The sequence below is a fragment of the Falco punctatus genome (genome assembly GCF_963210335.1).
Source record: "Falco punctatus genome assembly, chromosome: 1".
Taxonomy (NCBI): domain Eukaryota; kingdom Metazoa; phylum Chordata; class Aves; order Falconiformes; family Falconidae; genus Falco; species Falco punctatus.
Window position 1 is genome coordinate 74,210,282 of NC_137580.1, and position 27,499 is coordinate 74,237,780.

The 27,499-nt window shown below is 36.8% G+C and overlaps 1 protein-coding gene across 3 annotated transcripts in view; it reads right to left on the bottom strand.

Moving 5' to 3' along the window:
- GRID2 (glutamate ionotropic receptor delta type subunit 2) overlaps positions 1 to 27,499 on the bottom strand; it is a 790,688-nt gene that overhangs the window by 759,398 nt on the left and 3,791 nt on the right. For all 3 annotated transcript variants that reach the window (XR_013924346.1, XR_013924347.1, XM_080368765.1), the window contains exon 1: positions 1 to 27,499. This exon is cut by the window's left edge and continues 27,868 nt beyond it; it is cut by the window's right edge and continues 3,791 nt beyond it. The gene's annotated coding sequence lies outside the window, so the exon portion shown is untranslated.

Consider the following 27,499-nt stretch of genomic DNA (forward strand, 5'->3'; position numbering starts at 1 on the left):
CTTGTATTCAAAAGCAACTTTGCTTGACAGAGCTGATCAGAAGTTATCTACTCAAAGCAATACTATTCAGAAAGTTTTCAGGTCTGATTAGAGGGAATTAAAACAAAACCTCAATTATACTGATTGTCACAGTGCTCACCAGCTCACTCTGCGAAGAGAACTGGATGGCATTTTGATTGCTCATGTACCTTCTATATTCTGTAACACAGAGACAACTAACCTAACTGCTGCACAATCCTGTGCAGAACTACAACAGCCAAGTTTTCCAAAGGCAGAAGTTTTTAATTTTTTATGTACGTGCATATTTTTTAAACTTTCTAAAAAAAACTAAAAAAAAGCAAAGGAGGAAAACAAGTTCAAAGTAACTGGGAGGGATCACTCTGAAATGCCAGTCTTTATGTTTTTTTAGATGATGATGACATGGGACTCACATGCCGTTAAGAATATTGTTTAGCTATGAATGAGAAAGAACCAGATTGTTATTCTCCAACTACATGCATCTTGATAATTCTGCAAGTTAGTCTGCAACTTTGAAATGGAAATGAAACTTTGAAATGTATTTCTAAGACAAAGGGTGCGATGAATTATCCCTTTTTAACTTGTCTAATTAGCTTCACTTCCCCTGAGTCCCTCTTTAGTGGTTTCTTTTAACTTCAATGTCACCCTTTCATGATGACACCAATCCACATATGAACCCATTACCACAAGTAGACTGGTTTCAATGATCAGTACATAGAAAAAGAGGGAATAAACAACAAACAGGAGTGTTATGATTCTATGATTCTGTTAGCTTGATGGGTAAAATAATTGAGAAGAATCTTTAAAAAATAAAAGTGATATCTGCCACCAGAGATCAATCTTTAATTTTTTAACATAGGAATTGGAATGTAAATATCTAATCTTTCACCTTTTCATGCATGAGAAAATATATTTATATGAATATATGTATTTATTATACATTGCACTGAAAGTGACAAAAAGTTATTCTTTTGCACTTTGGCTACAACAATACTTCATACTGTCCTAACCTAGCAACATTTTTTTTTCTCCTATAATTACCTTTCCAAATGGCCAGTAGTTTCTTTCTTACACATTCCTCGTGTTCATTTTTCTACACAGAACCTTTACTACAAAGTATATCTCTAATTCCTGTTTAGGGTTTTCCCCTCTCAAAAAGTGTTTTGATGAGAACAAGCGTCTTAAATGTTCAGAAACTAACATATGCTTTTGTAACCACTGGGGTTAGTTGTTGCTATGACTTTTTCTTCTGTTTGGTGAAATTAACATTTTCTACATCTGAATGGGCTATGAAAATACCATGGCATACAGTAATTTGTTATTTCCAAATACATAAATGACAAAATTCCACAAAAATAACAATTCCATCCAATTAATCAGTAAGAACTGGTAATTAATTTGCTTATCCCTTTGCTTTCCAACTATCTGGGAAACTATTAGTAACATGTTGGATGCACCATTTTAATCATACACTATTTCTGTATTTTAAGATGCTGACCTAACTTCACACAAGAGGCTGGGACTACTGTTTTCATGCAAATTTCCCTGTGAACAGAGAAAAATTAGAACACCTCAGTTTCTCTAACTCCATGCATACCCAAGAGACACAGAACAGAAGTAATTTCTTATTCATGGCAAGACTTGCCTACCTCCTGCTGTGAGCAGGGACTTAAGTCAGATTTTCTCCTGCTTTCCATTCCCCTCTCAATCTATATGCTCTCAGTCAGGAAACTGGAAAATTAGAAGAGACTTTCTACAGTTTGGCTGGAGTCACACACAGGGGTGGCTGGGATAAACCAAGTACCTTCTCCTTCATACTCTTCTTTACCTCTGAACAGGAGCAAAGATAGTCTGTCCTTAACCATTAAAGGTATTCTACCAACAACCTCAAATTTTCACACTTTCACATCAGTCTCCCTGGCAAAATATCATCTTCACTAAAACTAGCTCAAAGCAAATGTCCATAATACATGGACAGGAAGCAAAACATTTGGAAGAGATTCAAACATCCAAAAATAAGGTTTTCTTGCTTTGCCATTTCTCACATTCCAGCTAAAAATTCAGTTCAGTGCTGCTCATTCAACTGGAGGCCTGATCCAAATTTTTAGGCAGCCACTAAGACTATTTCAGCTGTACTAAAGTTCGTATTGGTCACTAGTGACTTAAAACGCTGAGTCAGGGTTGTTGTGCCTAGTGGTTTTTAGACTCCAGCAGAGTGAAGCTGTAAATCAGATAAAGGAGTTTTAGGTTTGAAAGGAATTCACAACTCCTGTACAACGCTGAGGAAAGGAGGAACATTTGAGTTTTCAGAATGAAACTGGATGCCTTTCTGTAAGTTAGGCGTGACTCAAAAAAAAAAAAAAAGGTAATATTGAGTGTTCAGCAGTTTTAAGAGGGCAAAATGAGCAAGTGGCTTGTAACATAAGAGCTAAAAGCTAATCTCACTTAGTGACTCAAAATGCACCATGTTGCTATTGTGCTATCTGTATCTTCAGTCCCAGTTTTCCCCATCCTGCTGAGGCTCCCAGCTGGTCCCTTCAGCCTGTCACCTCTGAGCATTGCCTCCTGAGCTGTGCTGGTTCAGGAGTTTCCGCAGCTTAAATCTACAAGATGAGCTCCCATCTGCCAGTGGAGGCCTGCTGCTCCTTAAACAAGCAACCCAAAGATGTCCCGCTGGCATAAAAATGGCGTTCAGGAAATCAGGCAACAGGAGAAATAGCAGAAGACTGGCAAAAGGAAGATGTGCTGAGCGATGATCAGAACATGGGAACAGGACATACAGCTCTATGTTTTAGGAAGAGTAATCAGGTATATAGTAAGAAAGACAATGTGTGAATGTATGGGAGTAAACATGGGAAAAGAAATAAATGGTGTGGGTTTGTTGAAAATCTAGTAGAAGACATGCCAAAATAATCTAATAGCTGGCCTGTGCATGTTTATTTCTGATTTTACTTTAAAACAGGAGCAGTGGATACTGAAAATGGAGTTGGGTTTGTATTGGACCATGGGAGCATTACAGGGTAGCAATATAGTGCCATTACATTATGGCATGCACAATGGGATTCAGGTGTAATACAACATAACATGCTCTAACCATTGTGTAGCACTGAAAGGTTCAGTAAGCAATACAACCTTAAAAGAAAAAAAAAGAAAAAAGAGAGGAAAAGAAAAGATAGAAAACCAACAAATAACGTTTATGTTGGCAAAGATTAAAAATGCCCTAATTTTTAGGTTATTTTAAAATAAACACATTTTTGCATCTACTACCTTCTCTTATCTGCATGAGCAACTAATTACTTAATGTAAACCACAGAAGATTGGCATAGTTCAGTAGAAATGTCATAAAATCATGTTTATCATTTAGATAACTTTTCATTCTGAATTTTTTCATCCTGCCATGTACTGAAATGGCTTTAGTCACTAGGAAAGTCTAATTGCTCACCCAGCATACATGTAATTTACATTGAGATGTAGTGATAAAGAATAGCGCACCAAAGTGTAACCGTGAAAGAAGATGTAAGCAGCTAAACTCTAAAGAAGGGATCTGAAATTTCCCATGACTGGAGTGTTTTGAAGAAAAATTCTTAACTTCATCTATTTTTAGAAGTGGTGAATACCTCAAGATTACCTCTCAGTAGAAAGTCACTATCAGAAAGTTGCATGTTATTTGGGGAATTTTTTGCCTAGTACAAGGTTAGAAAAATGTATCTTCAGGCGCAGATTTGTCTTAGTAATTTACCTATATTTTTTTAATATACAAGCACTAAACATAACTACTCTGCTTTATTTTGTTTTATCAAACAAGGTATAGGAACTTAGATTTGCACAAGAGCGTATAACGTATTACCTTCTAGAAACACTAAAATGATTCACAGAACTATACCTAAGCAGACAGACAAAGAAAAACAGTACAGTAAATGCAACTGGAATGCTACAGTAGTGAAAGTGTAGTGTTACAGGAACAAAAACATCTATTTTTGGAATTATAAAGCAATTATATAGGCAAAGAAATTATTTGAGCTATTGCTTCAAGTATTTACTAATTGTATTGCATGGCCTCCTACACCCACACATCTCCTACATGGTCTTCAACAACACATTGGGTATTGTTTGTGCTTTCTGGAGAAGGCTGAAAAGCATTAGAAAGTGTTTTTCAAGATTGCCACTAATTACAGTATAATGTGGCGTATCCTACAGCTAAAAATATACATTTTAAAGCAAGAATGTCAATTGAAGAAGAGTCAAGCACTGTAAAGTATATGTATTTCTGAAGTTTAGTCCGGCTTCATGAGAAAGGAAAAAAAAAAAAAAAAAAGGAAAGGAAAGTACATACCACATTAGCATGAGGAAAATCTGGAAAGTTCCACTGACATATGTAATTTTAGGGTGTTTTGCCACATGTCAAAGACATTCTTTACATAGTACATTTATGAACATATAGGTATTTCTCTCTTAGCTGTTCTAAAAGGATTGTCCCCCAAAACATGGAAGAGAGAACCTGAATGAGATTTACCAGTCCCATTAAAGCATGTGTTAAAAGTCCAGTTAACAGGTACTTTAACCTTCAGGTACAGGTCTCCAACACTAGTAACTTTCGTAGCTGCTGTAGAATTCCCCTGCAATGAATTTTCTTCACTAGTGGGATGTTTGATTATGTCAGAGAAAGCATGTACTATAATAAAATACATATTGCAATTCAGCCGAAACATTCCTTCCTGCTATGACAACCATCAGTTCCTGATTTAATACTAAGTTTGTAGTTGCATCAGACTTAACAGGTCACAGCAATTTGTTCTGTCCAGAAAACCAGAAAGCGAATTTGATAAAGATTAAATGTCAAAGCTGATGGAGCAAACTGAACCCCTAAGAACAAATACGGGACAGAGCTGTAGAAAAAGCAGTGGTCTTCACCAGAATATTTCAAGTTAACTGCCTATTTTGAAAAAATAAAAATAGGCAAAGACTGCTGAAAATATTTCAGGTGACAATGTTATCCAAGTGATTAAATGAACCTCTTATTTAATGCTGTTAATGTAACACATGAGAAGGTGTGGAGCTAAGCTCTCAGTGCTTTTGCTTTATGTATAATAAAATAAAACCGGTGTAGAATAAAAGGTAATCTGATACTCTGCCTGAAATATGACCAGTAAACAAAACCCTCAAAATTCAGTTGCTTATACAAGACACAAGCTTCACATGGTGGAACAATATTTTGCCTTTATCAGTTTTCAGTAACTCCTGAAACCAGAGAAAGAGGCTTTTTGTTATGTCCTGCAGATTAATTTTGTGTACCAAGGAGAGAACTGTGAGAAGCCCCTCCACCAGCGAGCACACAACCAGGCTCCCTGGCCTTCAGGTGAAGAGGGCGGCAGTCTCGGTACTTCACCAAATCTGCTACTGACACAGCAGCTTTGCAAGAAAAACAGCTTCTGGAAGAGGGGAATTCAATACCATTGAAGGGTCTGTAAATTCCTACTGAATTGTGCTTGTAGTTGAAAGTCTGCTCAGTACGGACTCAGGATTGCCAGCGTGATTTAGATATATGGTCTGAAACAGCAGTCTCCAGGTGGAAGTTGCGTGAAAGTTAGAGAAGTAAAAAATTAAACAATCTCTCCCAGAACACACACACAAACACCACACCTCCAACACCCTTTCGTGTGTGAATAACAACTGCCGTAGATACAAAAGCGTTAACTGCAACAGAAGACACTCCTTAATGATAGCAAAATGATAATGGAAAGAAGGCATGTGACTGTCCTACTGTGACATACAATTCCTCATTAATCTTGCCAGTCATTTTACAGAAACCTTTAAGAAAACTGGGAGAACACCAGCTAACCAAATATAAGAAATTTCTTATGACAGAAAATAATCTTCCTGAAGTTTCTGGAGATTTTCCCAGATTGAGACAAACATCTTTGATAGCCAGTTACCTCCTTCTCCTTCCTTTCACTGAGTTAACTCTTTATGAATAACATATACAAGATAGTACCTTACGCATCTATACACACAAACACATGATCTCTTTTCATTGCAAGTAGGATATTACCAACCAGTTTCTGAACCTCCCCCAAAGAGTTGTCCTAAAAGTGAGAAATACTATATTTGAAACAAAACTCATCTGAATACATCTCATGGAACCTTTCTTTATAACGTAGAAGGGAAAAGATGTACATAACAGATAATTTACCACAGGCACACAGGAAAGCTCTTTGACAGTGTGACCTTCCTAAAGTATTCATTGACATACACTACAGATAACAGAAACACATTACATTTCTCAAAGAATAAAAAATAAAAACTGAAGCATTTAATTAAAACAAATTATCAAATTCAAATGCACAGCATATAATATAGCTTTCAATCTGTCAGCGCTCAGAGACATCACACAAAAACTCAAGGGCGGATGCACCAAAGACAAAAACAGCTCTTAAACTTCCTTCCCTTTTTGTTGCTTTATAATTCTGAGATTATTTGCTTTATGAGACCTGAGAGTTGATATAACTGTTGCAATCATCTCACAAAGATAGTCACCTGTTATGAGGGTAGGTGTCTTTGAAGGGCTACTTAGAGCATAGACACCTATGTTCATCACATTTTGCTTCAGAAACTGTTCCTAAAAACACAGCTCCTTCACCTCTGAGCTTTCATCAACTTTCATCAGAGTTAAGCAACTGGTGGGCAAATTACCCCACAGTGTGTCTTATTTAATCTGACCTTTCAAATGGTTGAGCCTTTTCTAGGAGTATTTGGTATTTTTGTGTCTTTATTTGAGTGACCTTTATTTATACTGAACCAACCTTTATTTTCGAGCAACTGTTAAACGTTTTATGAAACTGCATAAAATAGTTCAGAGATAAGTGCAGGAAGACAGGTGACAAATTCAAATCAACAGCATGAATTTAATCCTTGACATTTCACTAAAGATTCAGCTACCCTGTCTAATTTATTAAAGAACTGTATCTAGATAAGGTTTCTAAGCCCAAACTAAAACGTAACAGACAATCATGGATTCATGTAATTGCAGACCTGGGACATACTGGAAAAAGATGAGAACAAAAGGCAATATGTGGTACAGTGTGAGAAAGTGTTCCTTTGAAGAGGGGGTGGACCTTTAAAAATCAGTAGAGTTTATTTCCATTAGAAATTAGAAGAGATTAGTTTTTATCCTTTTACTTGCTATGGTCAGAACATGTATATTATAACTGCATGTGAACTTTTTTTATTAAGTAGGATTTAAGCTTGAGAGAATATACCTGCTGTACTATACCAGCAGCACTTTCTCATTTAAAAACATTTTTACCTGTACAACAAAAAGAAAAGATTGCATAAAAAGAAGAAAACCTGGAAGTGAACAGGGAGGGGGTCCTGCTGACCATTTCACTGCCCTATAATCCTTAAGTGTCTCTCATCCTAACCAATTAAAATGTGCACAAGTGAATGGCAGCAGGCTTTCACCAGTAAACACTATCACAAGCAGGCAGCAATTTATTTGATTAAAATTCTAGGACAGAAGAAGAGGCAAAATTTTCATCATATTTTGTAAGAAAGACCAACTTATCTATACATTCCTCAAGGACAAGATGAGGAAATAAATTCCGCCACCTAGCATTTACAGACAGAGCATTTTATTCAGTGGGAAAACACTTAATATTTGATTGAGTACAGACAAAGGTTGCTTTCAGCTCTTCAGTAACAATATAATTTGACTTTACAGTCCTTACATTACGGATCTCCAGGAAGTATTGCTTCTCTCCCATATCCTGGTAGGAGTATTGGTGGAAGCACCTTCAGAGAACTTCAGCTTGCAAGTCAGACACAGGACAGCTGCCAGGCCTGTACTACTAAAATACCTGTTTGAACAGAGGGATGGGATACTGTAGGCCAAGCAAAGCGTTTGAAAACAAACATTTCCAAAACTTCAAACTGAGTTGCTGCCAGAAATTTTCCTATCACCACTTGCAAAACTAAAGCTTGATCTCTCTATCAGTCTCCTGAATTTGTATTCTTTGGCTATCTCTCAAAGCTCATGGAAACCAAGGTGGGACATATTAAAGAGAGTATCTTCTCTCCTCCTTCACTGGTAAACAGCTGGCTCTTCTCCAAACAAAAGATTCCAATACATGTGCCAGTATCACTAGGAAGGTACGTGTGCCTTCTGACCTTTATGTGATGGGTAAGAAATGCAGGATTAGGCTCTCCAGCTAATTATCTCTAAGCACATATCTGTGAGAGAGAGATTTCTATGTTATTCACCCCACACCAGAAAAATCCCCTTAGTTAAATACTTAAACAACTTGCTAAAAGATGTCTGGGAAGCACAGAATAACATTTCTCAGCAATGTAGTAACAAGGACAAAAAAAAGTATTAAGTTAAATGTAGACATAATACTTAATGTTTCATAATAAAATATTTATATGTCACTTGTTTCCATCCTTCCCCTGCCCTTCCCCCCCCCCCTTTTTTTTTATATTTTATTTTGCATAAGCTCTTCTGCATATGTTCAGTGAAAACCCTCCAGAATATGGTTACTTATTCTATAGGTAAATTTATTCCAAGGTGGAAAACTCCATTTAAACTTTCTCAAAAACACATAAGAACCCAAGAAGAATAAGAAACACCTATTAAAAAAAATCATTAAAAGTGAGGAAGCAGCAGCAGATCTATTTGTTTTGCTGGTTAGATGGATACCAGCAACATCTAAAGGAACTAAGAATCCCATAAAAGAAAAGTTAAAACCTCAAGGAATACAATTACCTGCATTATGGTAATTAGCAATTTTGTCAATTAGTGGCTTGCATTTGGTGAATACTTTAAGTGGTAATTTTGGTAACCCACAACTCATTACCACAAGCGTGTAAGAGAAAAATTCAATTCCAAATCTGGTATAATAGAAATTACAGCAGAGGTGTATAGCAATCCCAGATTTATAACACTCCCAGATTGTTAGCCAGGGTCTGAGAGAGTGAATAACTTCAGTGCTGCATCATCTATCTTTGTAGAGATAGATGTGGGCCCACTCTAACGTAACGAATGCAAACATACAGTAGTTGATATAATGCCTGAGCCCTTCACAATTAGATGGATGTTAGTAAGCAGAGCCAAGCAGCTCATCCTCTAGATAATTTTAGGTTTTTAGCATAGTGGACAAAATTTAGTGGCACCTACGCACTGAAATCCAGAATATAATTGCCTAGATATTATGGTCTTCATGCTACACATAGGGACGCCAGCAGCAAGAGAAAACAAAGATGCAAGGTTACACAGTGGGCTCGGCAGAGGTGGGAGCAGGAGCAGTGATTAGGCCCATGCTTAGCACAATGCTTAGCCCATCAGATCAAACATCTGTAAGCATCTTTTAAGTTGTTACATGCTTATAGAGCAGAACTACATAAATCTGGGATTTCTACCCATCTGCAAGTTGAGGGGAACACCACTTTTTGTTCTGAAATGATGTTGAAGGCTTCTGAAAGAGTTTCTGAAGTTCACCTTCTTCCCCTAAGTTTCCTCATAAAAGACAGAGAATGATTTTTTTGTGGAGCAGCCTTCTCTGGCACATTCCCTTTCCTCCTTCCCCGCATGTCGTTTTACGATAAAGAGCTTTTCCCGTTGCTCCCACCATTTCTTATTGATGGGCATCCCAGTGTCAAACCCTCCAATTATCCAGAATACTTGCCCTGCTCCCTCAGACCTCTACTCTGCACTAAGTGGCAAGCAACCTCTGCTTCAGGTATGAAGTCTGAAACAATGAGGTGGGCAGGAGAGAAATAATTTGTTGTATCCAGATGATCCTGATACACAATGTTGGGAGACATAAGCACTGCCATGGTTTTCAGCTTGGCCACTCTGTCTTCCCTGCACCTTTCTTGCTCCCCTGGGCCTCATCTTATATAAGATTATTTGGAACAGAGTAAGAAATGTCATTCTGCAAAAATGAGAAAAGAACATGCTGCCAGTGAAGTGGTTGAGTCACTATCCCTGGAAATATTTAAAAACATGTGTAGATGTGGCGACCTAGGGACATGGTTTAGTGGTGGACTTGGCAGCGTTAGGTTTATAGTTGGACTTGATGATATTAAAGGTCTTTTCCAACCTAAATGATTCTATGATTCTATAAAAAGAAGCTGGGATAGATACAACAAACAGTGGACATCTAGGAAGAAACCAAGGCAGGCAAAGGTTGGGAGCTCTAAGAATCATAGCAAGAGTCTAAGAGCCCAGAACCGTGCTGCGTAAGTCAAGCTCCTACCTGTTCAAAGCACAGTACGTCAGATATACAAGGAAAGTGTCTGCCTGGGCCAGGGAGCTGAATCAATATTAAAAGGGATCAAGTAGGAAATGTTTAACTGCACTTTGAATAGCTAATTTAAGGGAGATGAGTCTTATCCTTAGGGCCACATTTCACATCCTTTCTTCCTTAGTAGTACATTGCTTAATCCAAAATTACTCTTTGCAAAGTATATATCTTTGCAAAATGAGCAAGGGTGTTGCAAGCTGACACTTCTACTATATAACTCCTGAGCCAGGGACTAGCTTTTATTGTATGCAGAACAAGCTTTAGTTGTGCTGTTAGCACTACTTGAATATACAAATATTAACTAGGTAGTAAATAAGCAGTCTAAGCAAGCAAAAAATCCTGAACTTAATACTTGTTGCCAAGTTCTCCTAATGATAAAACGTTGAGTAAGGAAAGATGGATTTTTTTTTTTTCTCCCCCTAAACTTTTTGGTTACTTCTGTTAAACTCTTACACTTGAAAAATGCTGCCATATTCCCATACATGCAAAAAAGTCACAGGACAACTGAATAAAGACATTCATTATTATGGCTACAGTCACAATGACAGTCAAACAGCTTACAGGAACCTGGCAACATGAATGTTGTATTATTCCATCGGCTTGATTACAATGCTCTGTATGCTATAGTCAGGGTTAGAGCACTGAATTTAGTACTGCACAGAACATTGGATTTAGTACTGAACAATGACATTGCACATAAAATTTATAGTGCAATTTACAAGTGAACTTTAAAGACCTAAATCAAGATATCATAAAAGAAAAAATGCATCTTTTATTACTTTTTATTACTTAAGAAATTGACCGATAATAACATTAAGTCAGGCAAGGTGCAAATTACTAAACAGATGTAATCATATCACTGACATCTCCTAGTAGCAACTGGATATGAATTAGTATATTCATAGTCTTTAAGACCTTGTTACATCATCTAACCTGATTCCCAGTATTTCACCAATTATTTTTTTTTTTCCATTTTCCCTGTAGCATGCCAATAACCAAGATTTGACTATAGTCAACAGAACAAGAAAGAAATTATTATCTATCCTTATTTTGGCTCTCCAACATCCAAACTCTGAACCAATGCTACTGCCTCCTATGGCCCACTGGTTACACCTTCTACTTAAACCAGGGACTGATACCTACTAGAATCCAAAAGGAAGGTCAGTAGGTGATACTGTGTTTGTGGCAAGGTGAGTGGAAGAAGCCAAAATTGACTGGGATGTGTTAAACCAAAACAAACCAACTCCGAACACCCAAACCAAAGCAAACATCAATTCCACTTCTAAAAAGGATTAAACTATTTGTGGACTGTCACCAAGCCTAACTGGCAGAAAGAACGGTTGGTATTAATTTAAAATCTTCAGGAAATACACAACCCACACTTCCCCTTGGCAGTTTGTTTCAAAGGTTAATCACTTTTGGCATAAAAATCTGTGTCTTATTTCTACTTTGAGTTTATGCAACTTCTGCTTCCATTCATTAGTTCTTGTTATGATTCTTTTATTGGATTAAAATAGCCCATTAGTACATTTTCTCAAGCCTGTCAATCATTTTCTATGACTCTTTTCCACATTATCTTCAGGTTGTTGTTCCATTAAATACCAACATCAGATTGTGCAGTGCAGCAGAATCAGTCTCAACATTACTTTTATTACAGAATAATGGAGGTAAAAATCACTTATTTACAGCAGATCTACTATGCTGAGGGGAAAAAAATAAACCAAACCCAGAAAAAAATCTGCGAGATACCATCTCCTGATAGCAAGGCAGTGTTTGTACAGCCTCATTCTGAAACCTCTAGTAATTTAGATTCCTCTAGTCTTCCTTCCAGCTGCTTCAAAACTTCCCCTAGCATATGTAAAAAAAAACCAACCACCCTTCATTTTATGCCCATCGTATTGTGTTTGATGCATAGGAGAATATGGAAAATACTTAATTCACTCTGTCAGTGCAGCTAATTTGCATATACTTGAAAACTGTCATCTTACCTCCTCTGTCTCCTTTATATCCCAGAATCCATTGCCTTCAAGAATTCTCTAAACCCTACAGTTTCCTAAGCTTCCTATCATTTTGTCAGTGAAGTTTTTTAGCCTTTATTCCCTTATTCAAAAATTCCATGAAGTATGGTGCAAAAGGTTAGAAAACCATAATTAAGGTAAGGCTTTACCAGTACTGATAAGGCAGTAGGCAGGTCTCGTTTCCTCATTTTACTGATGATCTGCATCTCTGTAGCCTGTCTACCTTTAAGCACAATCCTCAGAGGGCTACGTGTAGAACATTAAAGATAAGCCTAAAATCAGTGCACATTTAAGTAAGGTTTGTATAAAAGTTAGACAGCATTCAGCAATGCTCATCACCATCATGAAGGCTCTGTTCAGACACAGTTCTATAGATCAGTGAAAAGGCATTTTTCACAATCATTGAAGAAGTGATGGCAGATGTGAAAAGATGAACGGGTAGTGGGCTCTGTACTACTGCTGCCACCTCTCACCTGGCAAAAAAGCTTTACTTGCCCTAACCAAGGAGAAAGTTTAGTCTGATGTGATCTTAGCCTGTATGTGGTATACTACTTCTGCTTTACATATTCTGTGACGAAGAACGTGCTATTATGTAGTTTTATTCCTTTTGACAGCATTCAGTTTGGGTCCTTGTCCATGTCTGGGCCATATTTATATTACTACCACTACAATCAAAAGCGGCATACCTATGAAAATGTTCCATCTATGTCATCAGAAGAGCATCCAAATTAAATGCAGCATTATCAAAATTCTACTGTAACAGGTCTACATTAGAGATTTAAAATCACAGTTCCCTACACTTAAATTTCAGGTTTTCTAAAGCCTGGTTATAGATTTGCTGTTTACAATACAGACAACAAAAGTCTCATGTGGATAATGAATTCTACAATTTAAATATATGCTATGCTATTCGCTGCAAAAAACTGTCAATTTACCCTTTCCCTTAGTTTTAGAAATAATTGAAGGAGAGTTTTTCTCTGATACATTTCCTCCATCATAGTCTGTCTTTAATATCAAGTTAAGTACAAGGTCTTGTCTTTTATTCTTATGTCATTGTTATGAATATTAATAGTAGAAAGACAGTTAGTACTTTTTTTATAAAACTCCATTGATATACTGAGTTCTTAACTGAAGTATAACATATTCTCTGTGTTCAGATTTTCAACAAGTACCGGTACTTTAACTGGGAAAAGTTTGCATACATGACTTTTCTTCACAAACAACTTCATCATGTATAAATTTTTTTTCACATGTCCTGCAGTTTGAAGAGGCTAGTCAAAAAAAAAAAAAAAAAAAAAAAGAAAAAAAAAAAAAAAGAAAAAAAGAGAAAAGACAGATAGGTATAAATATTTTGGAAAGAAATAAAAAAAAAGATGAAAACATCATTATAACTCTCTACAAACCCATAGCGAACTTGCTTCTCAGGAAATGTGCAGCATAATCCTCTGTCTACACAGGCTCTAATAAAACTGGAAAGACTTCAAAAAGGGAAGATGAAAGTATTAGACTGATTCTGTACAAAAAAGTGGGGTTAGACTTGAAGACCTCCTGAAATATTTTCAACCTGAATTATTCTATGAATGAACAGGTACAGGCTTATTAGTCTGGATAAAGAAAAGGATATGCACCAACTGTCTGCTAAATCATGAATGGCATGGAGGGAAAAGGTACAGACGGATTGCCACCTCTTATGGTACAAGACCTAGGTTGTCTCAAATAGAAATTACTAGGTGACAAATTTTAAATAACCAAAAGTAGGTAGTTCATCACATAGCTTGTAGCAAAGCTGTAGGGTTCCTGGTCAAAGGATGCTGCAAGTTAGTCCAAGTCTGAGGAAAGCTTGGGTATCTTCATGGAAGAGAAATACTTTCAGGGTTAAACATACAGAAAGCCCTTCTAGCTCAGTAACTTTCTAAGTTATGCATGGTTTGAATCTGGGAAAGTAATGAAGTATTACTACACACTTGCTTCAGCAGCCTTATGCTCTCTCTCAAGCATTTGCATTTCCCCCCCAGCTACTATCACAGACAAGAGAGCAGGCTAGATAAATGTTCAGCCTGTCCTAGGACAACCTTTCCATTATATTACCTTCCTTTGTCCTTAAGCTAAAGCATTGACTTCCAATGTTTTAACCTGAATTTTGCTCATGAATCTTTCTTCATACCCCTTTAGTTGCCCACTTGAAATGAAAATAACCCCCGCACTAAATCCTGTCTCGACTTTGATCTGCAAGTGAAATGTTCTTTCTTGAACCAGGTTTAATAAATCATTAGTATACTTTAATTACGTTTCTGGATTTTCTTAGAGACTTCTTATCTGTGAATATGAGGGCCTGATGGGTTTTCACAGTATGCTACCTAAAGACTATGCCTGCCAGACTCCCACAGTTGTCAAGAAACACTGCTCTGGCACAGCTCGCTCTTCCTCTCAGTGAGGTTCGTGTCAATCAATAACAGGTGCTGAATCGGCCCCTCAGAGTGAAATACTACTTTCACTAATGACAGAGCAGTCCAGCTACACCTGCAGTTCTGCTTAGGAGGAAAATGCCACTGGACCACAAGGAGGCTGAACTAAGCATCTCTAGACTACTGTTCCACAGCACCAGAATGGATGGTTTTGCTTTGACTGCCTTGAGTGTTTCTCCATCCCGTCTAGAGAGTCTTTTAATTTACTTCTATCGACCACAATCTAATGGTGATGCTACCTTCAGGCTTTTCCCTCCCTCCACAGCATGCCTTCTACACATGTGAAAAAACTCCTATAGAAGACATATATTTGGAAAACCTCTCCTTTTAAACCTGTTAAAACCTAGTTTTATTGTGGTCATGATGCCTAGAAATTATTCCTGTCTGACACTAGTTAAATAAAACACTTCATTTAAAAGGAATCCTTTATTCCATTCTTCTTCCAAGGCCTGTGTTTTGTAGGGCTTGCCCTGTTTATGTGAGTTATCTACACTCATGTTCTGATGTGCCCTTTATCTCATGGGGAGAGCAATTAGCATTTTCGGTAGTGTATGTAGTACAGAAGTGTTTTACTCCTTGCTGTATAGTTCAGTTCCCACACTTAACGTATACTTCAAAAGTCAATTTAATCTTCAAATTCTTGCTGGAATGGGTACAATAATCAGATATTTGAAACTATTTGAACATGTTTACCAGCAGTTCAATCCATCTCAGCTTTGGGACCTTTTTCCAGCTTCAACTTCACTTCAATTTTTCAGCTTCAAGGCTTTCAAATTCAGTCCTTTTAAGACTCATACAGTATTTAAGTGGCACTTAGAGATGTTTGAAGCAGCAAAATACAACTCGGAGGGTTTGATACACACATGAAATTTCACCTTCTAGCAACATCTAGCTATACTAACCAAGCTCTTAATAAGTGGTCTTGACATGAATGCATTAGTCTTGTCCTTATGTGGTTAACATTTGGAGTACAAGTGTGCAAACAGTGACCAAGATACTGTTCAAATTGAAGTTGAAGCCAGCTTTAGGATCTCTCTCTCTGTCAAATTCAATTGACACATCTGAGCAGTGAAAATAGATTTTTAGTTAGTTTGCATTAAAACGTCACATTCTATACCATTTTGCCCATTTTATGTTGTTCCTTTTTTTAAAAAAAGGTCTGAGTTCTGGGTCTGTTCCTTCCTAGCTAATGGAGAGAGAAAAAAGAAAGAAAAAAGAAAACAGAAAATAAAAAGAAGCCCTAACAAAACAGGAAAAGAGACACAGCCCCACACTAATAGTTCCAAAGTACAATCAAGACTTGGTTTCTGTTTGAATCTATTCTTAAAGAGTGCAGCAAACCCTTTACTGGCTTGCAGACCCATGCCTTTAAGTATCTTTGAAGGAAGATGACATAAAACCATGCTCTATAAGCGTGCAGTGAGCAAAAAAATAAAAAAAGTAAACTTTAATTTGCACCATAAATTACAGCTATTTTCCGCAGAAAGGTCTAATATCTTTCCTGGGTCATCTAATTCCATCACCTCTCAGATATCTCTTGTTGATAAACATAAAAAACCTCTGCAACTATCTAGAGTTTCCATGATGCTGAGCTATAAATACAGAAAACTAAATAAAATTGAAGTACTGTAGCTGCAAGCAATGACACAATATCATCCACTTAGAAATTTCATCTACTCAGTTGTACAAAGGTCACATTAAACACTCTGAGCACAATGATTCAGGTAAAGGCCTCACATACGACTGCTGTAGCCCATCATGGTTATTGTGGGGTTTATCCTTTCAGCAAATACTAAGGCACGGATGTTGAGATACTTAAAAACAAGTTGTTATTCTGAATACCGGGAAAGTCACCACTTAAAATGAAACAGTTGTTCTAGTAGGCTACCTACTGTTGCCAAATGTACCCCGGTACACAACAGCATGTGCACATGGGTATTTAAACATAAAGGAAACACAAACTCTGAACCATGTTCAACATCTCAAGTGTCTAATTATGAACCAATAATTTTCTTTGATACTCTGATCTGGGATAGCAGTTTTTCCCCGTAGAAACGAACTTATACTACTGGAGTGCTTGATTTCAGATTATAGAAAGATCCTCCAGTGCTGTAATGAATGCTACATCTTTATTAGTGACTGATTTATTGGCTTACATTCCTGCTGTCATGAAGAAGAGGTACCACAGAGTCACTTCAAATAGAATGAAATATGCATTATGGGAGAAAAAGTGAATAACCAGATATAAAAAGTATATAAAGATAAATATTTATTTTCAATTTTCTGCTTCAGAAGACAAAAGTAGTTCAATCTTCCTCTGCATGGTGTTGCTTTATAATCAAATACTTCTTTATTTTTTATTATATATAATATATATATAATATCCATATTATATATAAAATATTTTTTTTTAAAAAATACTTTTCCATTCAGATGGACAAATCCATGTTTCAAAACAAAAAGAAGTGCTCAAGATTTGGGGGCTAGAGAATCAGAAACAAGAAGTTCTACTAGCTACAGTTGCTGGCTTTCAATGTCTCATTGAGGCAAACCCAAGAAAAATCACCGATGACCAGATTTTCTGTAGTTAGCAAAGAGATATGTGCAAATCATAGTTAAGTTAATGATTAAAAAAAAAGGTTCAATTTTTAATAAAACCAGAAGTACTAGACAACTAGAATTTTCCTTCTTTATTTACAACATCAGCAAGGTAGCCAAACCCTTTAAATAAAGAATCGATACTTTAAAATGCAAGTGATTGTCATAGTCATACCCTTCTCACATTTTGGGTGATAGAAGGAATATTTTAGCACAGGAGATTGCCCACAAGCACACTGAACAGAGAGAACAAGTGAACACTGCCGAAAAATTACAGAAGTTTTTTGAATCTAATATTTTTCATTTTGGAATTATTTTTCCCATTGCAGTCATTGGACTACTTTTGCAATATTACATTAATAAAACAAAACTCTTTGCAGGTTCTTGGCAGTTCTTTTGCATCATGGGGCTTTAATAATACACACGGATTCAATTTAGGCTAGCGTGCTAATGCAATCATTTGGAAGTCCATGGTTTTGAGATTTCAACAGAAGTACATATAGTGAAGACAACTCATGATGGATATAAAGATTAGGAAAAGAACCCAAAGCTGATTTATATGAGCCATGGAAAAATTCTTTTTTGTTGTTAACTACTTTATCAACAAGGAAAATTAGTTTTAGAGAATTAATACAACTCTTACATAACCATTAAGAATGAGAAACAGAAGGTAAGAGAAGCAGATAAAGCCTTAGATAACGTGAATAAAGTACAAGTTCCAGTCATTTTAATGTTATGTAGTATATGAGATAGAAGAGCAGCCACAACTTTCACAAACTGAATGATGAAGACACAATGGCATTACAGCTGATCATTATAACATCACATTCTGTCTGTTGCCCTAAGATAAAAAAGCAGACCATTGAAAATCCCATTTCAATTTGCAGCACTATTAAATGCTTCAGAGCAATCAGATAGTGAAGACCAGTTTTAGGATCCCAGCGCACGCCCCAAGTTGTAAATGAACTACCTAGACTAACACCTAGTTTCATTCCTGTGGTTTTGAATTGCATCGGCTGAACTTTACAAACTTCCAGGATTTTGACTGCTGTTCCTCCAGCCACTGGGTGGAAGGGCACTGGTGTGGTTACCTCCACTCAACCACGCTGGAGCCCCAGCTCTGTCTAAGAGCACCCATATAACCGAGGGCAACCTGAGACCTGGCAGGAGAACGTGGCTTCCTCCTCCGTTGTGCACTTTATAGGTTATTATTTTAGAGGCAGTCTAAAGCTCATCAGTGGTAGCTGAGATGTTTACATGCTGCTCTGTTCAAATAGTAACGTTAAGTAATTTCATGCAGGAAGCATTCACTGCAGAAAGTAAAACGATATGTTCTTATAATCCACACTGCCTTAAGTTACAATGGCTTAAAATGCTCTTGCATTCAGTAGTGGGAGATCATGTCAACGAAAAAGATTGCTCATGAATACTTGAGTAAAAAATTTTTCTGGTGCTGAGATTAAGTTACTTAAGAAAGTAATTAAAATAATTTCTCTCTGTCTCTCTCTTTTTTTCTTGTTTTTTTTTTTTTTTTTTTTTTTTTTTTTTTTAAGACCTCTCCAATGCTGGCTACCCTGAAGTGCTTGTAAATAATTGCCTGCTTCATTGGAAAGATTCTCATATTTCTGTTACAGCAGATAGTGACCAGGTTATTGTTATAAACCTCTTTCTTAGTTTCACAAAACTGACACGAACTTAAGCACGTTTTAATTTGTCTAAGATGGAAGGTTCCTCTAGCATGAAAATTACTAGGTTAAAAGTTCTAGTACGTGGAACAGCAGAGTATATTTGTTCCTATAATTAAATTGCGTTAACAGCCATTGAGCCATACATTTTCCTATAGTTTCTAATTGTTATCTATTCTCTAATGTTTAGAGATGTGCTTTGGAGGGATGGGAAGAGAACTCCACTTACTTGGGAACAAGCACTACAAAATGGAGTAGCAAGTCCCACTTAGTGGGGACCTTACTCTGCAACTGCTTATAGTACAGCATGGAATGTTACATATGATAGTAGCAATTTGTGATTCAGGTTGACCAAGAAAAGGATGACATGTCTGCAAGGACAGCTAAGGAACGTTTATAGTGCAAGAATACACTTCATTTTCAGAAACTGGTGAAAACCTGCAAAGCAGTTGCATTTTGCACATCAAGGTTTTAAAAACAAATGCCACACCACTCTCCTGAAAGATAAATAACTAATCTATCCAAACCATTATTTTTTACAGCTTTGATAATTAACTTTTTCGCTCAGTTATGAAAATTAAACTTGGTGTAAGTAATTTATTACTTTTAATGTCAGTTTGATGACTTAATAAAATAGTTTCTCATATTGAGAACAGCAAATTAAGACATTTGTGATTTATTAATTGGTATGTCTTAAATTGCAAATATTTCTGAAGCTTATGTACAGGAGAGCACCTCATTATTTTGAATACATCTTTTTAAAGGGCCAAGGTCCTGCCTCTTTCCCATGAGGAAATTGTCACTTTATATTGTGCACTTGAGTTTATACAAGCAGTAAATCAAGTGAGCCAATGTTTAAATTACAGGGCATCATATGAGTATCAAAGTACTTTTTCTCCACTCTCAGTTATCAAGGTTTCAGTCTCAATGGATCTGTGACTTGCTCTACATTGCACTTCCTCTTCTCATATTATAAGTTATATTCTTCAAAGTCAAAGTTCCATGCGAGCAAAGTATTTCTAGGTCACAGAAATAACTGGGATAAAACACATGTGGTATAGGACAGTTTTACTTGACATAATCAGTCCAAGTCAGGCAAGTCAACAGTATCTATTCAAAAGGAAATCTATTTGCTTCTGTTCCCAGAGCTGATAAGTTGACCTGGACCTAATCAATCTTCATGCTGGTGCCTTTCCATCACAGAAAAGAAACATAATAATAACTTACTAGCAGATCTATATATGACACCTAACCTTTGCATCCTGCTCTAGAATCATACTCTAATTGTCATTAAGGCTCCCTGCATGGAAGAACAGATAGCCTAAGTCCTTCCCTCCCTCTGTTTTCTAATAGTCTTCCAATCTGTCCTATAGAAATAACACATTAATCTCTTCTTGGTATGTTTGGGCTATATCCACTGTGCTTTTCAAGATTTGGCATCTGTATCAGACTTCTTTTTTCTCTTTCCCCACCCCCCTCATGTTAAGGGTCTTCAAAAAATAAAGGGAAAAACCTATGAGGAAAGTGATATCTGCTTTACCCAAATTTTCAGTTTTGTGGTAGTCATGGTGTAGGTACTGTACTCATGCAAGTCAGTCATACTTTGATGTAGGAAGTTCACCAGCTTAGCTGAACATGTCATCTGACATTCACATGTGTCATCTCATCCTTAGCCACCTATGATTTTTCTGCTCAAGATGCATCTATCTCTTTTGCTTCAGAAAGATGATTTAAAACTAGGAAGCATTGAAAACTAACCCCCAACAGCCAACTAGCCAAACAAACAAACAAACAAAAAAATCTCACACACCAAAGAAGTAGTTCCTAATCACTTGGACAACTCAAAGTTTGTTATATATATATAATCTTACTTCTGATAGTCACTGTTCCCTCCCATTTACCTCTGTACAGCAACAGAATCCTTAACATAACACAGATTAAAAATGGAGAAGTAATTATCTGGGGGGCCCAGGTTACAAAACTTAAACAGAAGACAAGGGAAGCTGTTATTTTAACTACTCAGGGGAAAACCATTACAATGGCAGCCCTCTGTCTTAGGGTTAATTGGCACTGGTATCTCCAATATAAATAAAAGCACTTCAAATCAACCTACCAGCACCTTTCACTTGTTTTCTATCTAACAGTTCACCTGCTGTAAAAGGTATTTCTAAGCATCTTAAGTCATAATCTTACCCATCCCGATCTGTCTTCTTCACATCACTCTGAATATAGTGCCTAGGAAAATATGTGCTCTCTGAGAGGCAGGAATAAGTACTGGAAGTATGAGGGGGACTTTGCATTTTTTGATAATGCCTTATTTTTCTGTGTCCAAAGAAGAGCAATGAAGCTCGTGAAGGGTCCAGAGCACAAGTCTTGTGAGGAGGGGCTGAGGGAATTGGGGTTGTTTAGTCTGGAGAAAATTGGGGGGGACGTTACTGCTCTCTGCAACTTCCTGAAAGGAGGTTGTAGAGAGGTGACTGTGGTCTCTTTATCAAGTAAGAAAAGATAGGACAAAGGGAAATGGCTTCAAGTTGCACAAAGGGAGGTTTAGATTGGATCTTCGGAAAAAAAATCTTCACTGAAAGGGTTGTCAAGCACTGGAATAGACTACCCAGGGAAATGGCTGAATCACCATCCCTAGGGGTATTTAAAACACATGTGGATGTGCTTAGGGACATGGTTCAGTGGTGGATTTGGCAGTGCTTGAGTTAATGGTTGGACTTAAAGGTCTTTTCCAACCTAAACGATTCTGTGAATCTGTGTTTTCTTTTTTTTGGTCTGTTCACATGGAAACAAGTCGTCCTTTTGTCATTTTTCTCTGGAGCTTTTGAGCTTTAATCCGCCAGAGTTGAGTCTGAAGTTTCCGTTTTGGAAAAATAAAAGACTTAACTATGTGCTGGTACTGTACAGCCCCCAATAATAAAATAGACTTCTGGAAAGCATTTTAAACCTTCTGCTAAATAATAACACTTAACCACAGAAAAGAATATCAGTTTGTTGACCTGAATATGATAGTGTTTGTCACCTTGAAGCAACAGCCATGGAGTTTTCTAGTAGTGAGATGAATGTCCAGAAAAACAGTATAATAGGGGAGAGTGAAAGAGTAAGTACAGATTGCACAAATCATTGAAGGCCAAACATTATATAGAGGAGAGTAAGATCAAGTGCTGCATAACCATTTTTATTATTTTTATTTCATCTCCTTTTGCTCTGATCTGTTTAACTATGAATTTTTCAGTAAAGATGTGAAGCATTCTTATTTTAAAATGTACTACTAGTACATAGCTAGATTAAATAGTATTGACTGAGTTTCTGTAAAATTTGGGTTTGTTTCAGCCAAAAACTGAGAGCAATTTTTTAATTTATTTATTTATTTTTTAAATCACAGCTGTGGCTTAAAACAAAACAAAATATTCAAATAGCCTCAGCATAGCAAAACAGATCCAAACCAAACACTAACACAACACTTTTCCCCAGTAAAGCCTGCTTACTGTTTATGAACTCTATTTTTATTACCAACTGTTAGATTAAAAAAAAAATCATGTAATTATCCTGATACCCTCTCTAGACTGTATACATTTATAATAGACTATGTAAATAATAAAGTGATGAAATAAAGAATAACTGCATATTCTAATTTCTTTCCTTCAACTGAACACTACTTTAAAACAACCGTTTCAGATCAAAACATTATAGTCATTCTTTTAATTTCCATTCATGCATTAGAGACAATGGGATATAATTAGAGAGCTGTGACCATTTTTAAACCTTACAATTCTAAGCTACAATTTTGTAACAAAATAGATTTATTTTCTTTAGCTATCTTATCTTTTGTTGCACTGTTAAGCACTTTTCACACTCAATTTCCATTTTGTTTCCTTAATCTGAGTGTCAGGAAGTCTCCATTCATGTCCTATCAAACCATATAAACTGCAATGGATTCCCTGTAAACAACTGTTTGTCCTATAGGTGTGTGCTAATGAGATTCCATGACATTTATGAAGTAAACTGACTCAGATGATCTAATAAGATAGAAAGAAAAAAAGGAACCATGAAACCCCATTGTTATCCAAGATCTTTTTGTACAAGTGCTCTGAACACATGTCAAAATCATTCCCTTTAGGTACCAGGACTTTTTGCATGCATAAGAGTGAAAAGAACAGTCTCAGTCAGTCACCTGAGTTTTACCACATATACTGGACACCTGTTTGAAAAATCTTACTCGTCTGATGGCACATTTTTCACATTTGCATCAATCCTTACCCTCAGCAGACAGAGCACTGCCCGTCACGCTCTGGGGACAGGACCTTTCATGCTTTAAAGTTGTTTATGACACCTCATCTTCATACCAGTGTGAGTTTCTTGTCTTCTCACATGCACTTTTGTTTGTCTTTCCTCAGCCCTTTCACTCCTCCTCTCTCCATCTACTGTCCTTCATCTTTGTCTAACATCTCCAGGTCCTCTGTTTTTCTCTTATCAGTTAAATTCTACTTTGTGAGATCTTCCACCCAGCCTTTATTTCTATTTGTTCCTCAGTGCAGGAAGAAGCTTCTTTGACAACTATATTGCTTTCTTTTCTAGCCAGTCTCATCTTTTGCCTTGCCCTTCACAGCATGAGCTTCCATGGCTTGCCCTTATGCTCTAGATCTGTGCCCCCTTTATATCTCGTTGAGTAAGTATTTGCAAGTATTAAGATTATCATCTATTCTTTTCCTTCATGTTCCTTAACTGCAACCTGTCACTGCCTCAGCTTGTGTCTAAACACAGTATAAGGAACTAGACATAAGGAATATTAGACATTCTGTTAGCGTAGGATTACAGTGCTACATCTAATATTAGTTATAATCACATCACGCTTTTCTTTTCACATTAGTTACAGCACAAGTGATGCTGCCGCTCTGCAATCACAATGAACGCTGAATGACTTAATGGATGCTGCAAAGGGTAAAAGTCCATTTAGGACTTGCAAGTATCAGGCAACTTTTCATAGCTTCCCCGAATTGCCTACTTACAAGATAACTCCGCATCATTTCAGAAGTGAAGTGGAACCTACAGAAGGCGACAACTTTATCAGCTGGTCTTGTTATGATCACAAAAGCAGGGCACTTCTGCACACAGTTAAACCATCCTTGTAGACATTTGTCTATCCTGTGTCACAAAAGCTACTATTTTGCCTCAAAATACCTTTAATCATAGTTTGAATAAACTGTCTGAAACACTCTTGCTCTCACTGCTCCGCTGTTGCTTTTTCTTTTCCTTAAGTTTAAAGAGGGAGAGAAAAGAAAATTATCTTTAAATCCAGCAGTGAAGTTCCTCTTTTCCTTCACTCACCTGGCTCCTGTCATTGCTGATTCTCTGGCATTTCAAGCTCTTTGTCTAGTTCAGCCTTGCTATGCCCAACAGCCCGCTGTTGTGACTAAGGGCAGGTAATCGCCTTCGCCACCAAATGACTGAGACATCCAGAGGCACCCAGGGCAGGAATTGCTGTCTGCCCATATTTTCCAAACGTATACAACCTCTGATTTCTACTCAACCTAAGTATAGATGTGCATGTAATTAGGCACAACCGGAACTAGAAGAGACTGGCGGTGGGGGAGTGGATCCCAAAGCATCATTCCCATTGTGGATGATCCAGCTAACCATCTTTGAACTAGACAAAAACATATTCTACTTGATAATCCCAACCATGAGGTCTTTAAACTATGGTAATATTGCATATGCTTTAGCATAGTGACTCAGGGAAAACGTCTACACCTTGACTGCTATATGTGAAATCACAGGAGGAAAAGTTGAAACCAATTTACATCCTTCGCACATCTATTAGACTACTGAACTTCTGACAAGATACAGAGGAAAAAAATTGTTCCTTATAACTTACAATCTGGACAAAGCTAATTGTTTTTCAACACCTCAACATCAATTAAGGTGTTCCAGTGTACAAATATAAATTTAGTAATATTATATTTCCAACTCATTTAAGAGATCAGTTTTCCCCATTCCCAGAAAGCACAAAATTCAAATATGATAGTATTTGCACAAGGTTAACAATTTAGGGTGATTGCAATATCCTTACTCATATTGGACAACACTTTACTTTGCCAGTAGCCTGAGTTACTATTTACAGATAAAATTATCACCTGAAAGCAGAAAGCATGACAGAATTCAGGTCTGAATTTTAATAAAATCCATTTTAAAAAAAAAAAAAAGTACAAAATTATATAGTGTATTTACTATTAGGAATACTAATATACTAAAATGATAATAGTGTCCCTTTACACTTTTGTCAGATAGATATCAGCAATTCAACACGCACAGGATTGTTGCATTTGTACTGAGATCCAAAAAAAAAAATGGTTGAACCTTTACTACTGAGCAATTACAGATACTTGTTTCCTACAAGAAGATTGAGTCCTTCAAAAGCAAAAAAAAGTTGTGTCCTGTAAGCCTGGATGTGAAGTTACCACCAGGGGTGAAACAGCATTTTCTCTGCAATAAATGCAGCATAAGTAGCACAAGTAGGAGGTTGAATGAAGTTTAAACTACGTGCTTTATTTTTCAGGATCATATTAAAAGTGTTTAGGTAAGATTGAACTCTCGAACTAGCTGGGTCTCCTTCCTCATTTCTTTGCTTTTGTTACTTGCAGAACTAAATGATAGTTCTCAATGGTTACTTGCATAACATACCTGAATGATAATGAGGAAATGTTATTAGCTAGGAAAAAATTTATAACTGGAAACTGGTACACCTTAATTGAAAAAAAAAAATCACTTATAATCACATTGCATATCACATGCCTCGATAAGGACATAATAAAATATATCATTAGCAGAGTGCCCCGTAATGCTCCTTAAGACTTCCGTTGAACAGTATGCAACATTTTCATAGGAATCGAGATGCCCACAGTTGTGAACATAAATGTGTCATTATCATCAAAAAGGGTAGTCAGCTATGTCAAAACAGAAAACAATCAAGTTTTAATAATTATTCAGGAAGTTATAGCTTGCAAGTACATTCTTTCCTGCGAATTAGTATTTTCAAAATAGATTATCATCCGTATGTAAAGTTCCATATGTTTTAAACTATCACTAAGCCTAGAATTCTTTGATTATACTGGAAAAGTTTTAAATCCTCCAGTTTTATGCATGTAACTAAATAGTAAACAGAAAAACTTTCAGAAAGCAGATGTGCCTTTCCACCCTCAAGAAACCAAGCTGAAAAACTGTTTTTCCTTATACCAATGAAAATTCTAAAATTTATAAATCTGGGAAAGCTGTCATTTACAAAAAAAAAATAAAAAATTAAAAAGGTGAAAAGAAAAACATGAAAGAATACCCTCACATTGCATATTCTGATTGCATTCAGAAAATGGAGGCAAAAGGAAAAACTGAAAATGCCAATATGCAACATATATACTTTTGTATTTTGAGAGTTGAAGAAAGTGCTAATCTCTACTATCATCTTTGCAAAAGAAATGGAAACCACGGAAATTGTAACAAAAGGATATTAAGTGTTGATAAGAATATCAAGTACTGCAATAAGTTCCATGTTAATCCTACCCCTTTTAAGTAAGTATTATGGTGCAGACACTCATTAGTCAGCCATGTCCTCTTTTTCTCTTTCTTAAAAAAGCTGTCCTACCTTTGGGATGCACATAGAAATGTGGAGAAAAAGACAACATGTAGAATTAATATTCTTGTAGTTAGTACTCTTGCATTTTCTTACTTTCAAATACTTGACATTTCATACATAATTTTTTTTTTGAAGATGACACAGGACATGAAGCTTTTTTACCAAGAAATCCATCAAAGACTCACTTTGATTTAAGAGCCTAGAATTGATAACATCAGCTTTAAAGAGTCACCTTCCTTCAAGAAATCTTGTAGCTAGCAAACTGAAGACCAGTATAAGGACAGTTGCAAAAGAAGGGTCTGTCACAGCACTCTCCAAACTAGCCAGCTGCAACAAGGTCTTTTACCATCACATACCAACATACTCTTCATGCCAGCTCCTCTGCTGCTTTCTCCTCATCTCCCCTCATCCAGGGCCATGTGCTTCTTCCTCTCCCTCTCTCTTCCTTGACTGCCCAACCCCTTCACAGAACCAGCCACAGCTGCACCTCATCTACATCGGCCAACCCACCTCCCCTGAAACCAGCCCACAGTTGTATATTATCAATGTTAGTTAACGCAGCTTCATTCCTTTACAAGGTTCTTTACTAGATCATCTTTGAGTAGGTAGAAGCTCAACTAGCTCTTCATGGGGGTTATGTCACTAAGAAGTTGCAAACAAGTCCTGAAAACAGGTACCATGCCAGTCACAGTGGCAAACCCCATGAAGTACCATGGTTACTACCTTGCCTTGCACATGTTCTTGGGTTCACAGAGGGAGGGGAACAAGCATCATTGCCTCCAGTATC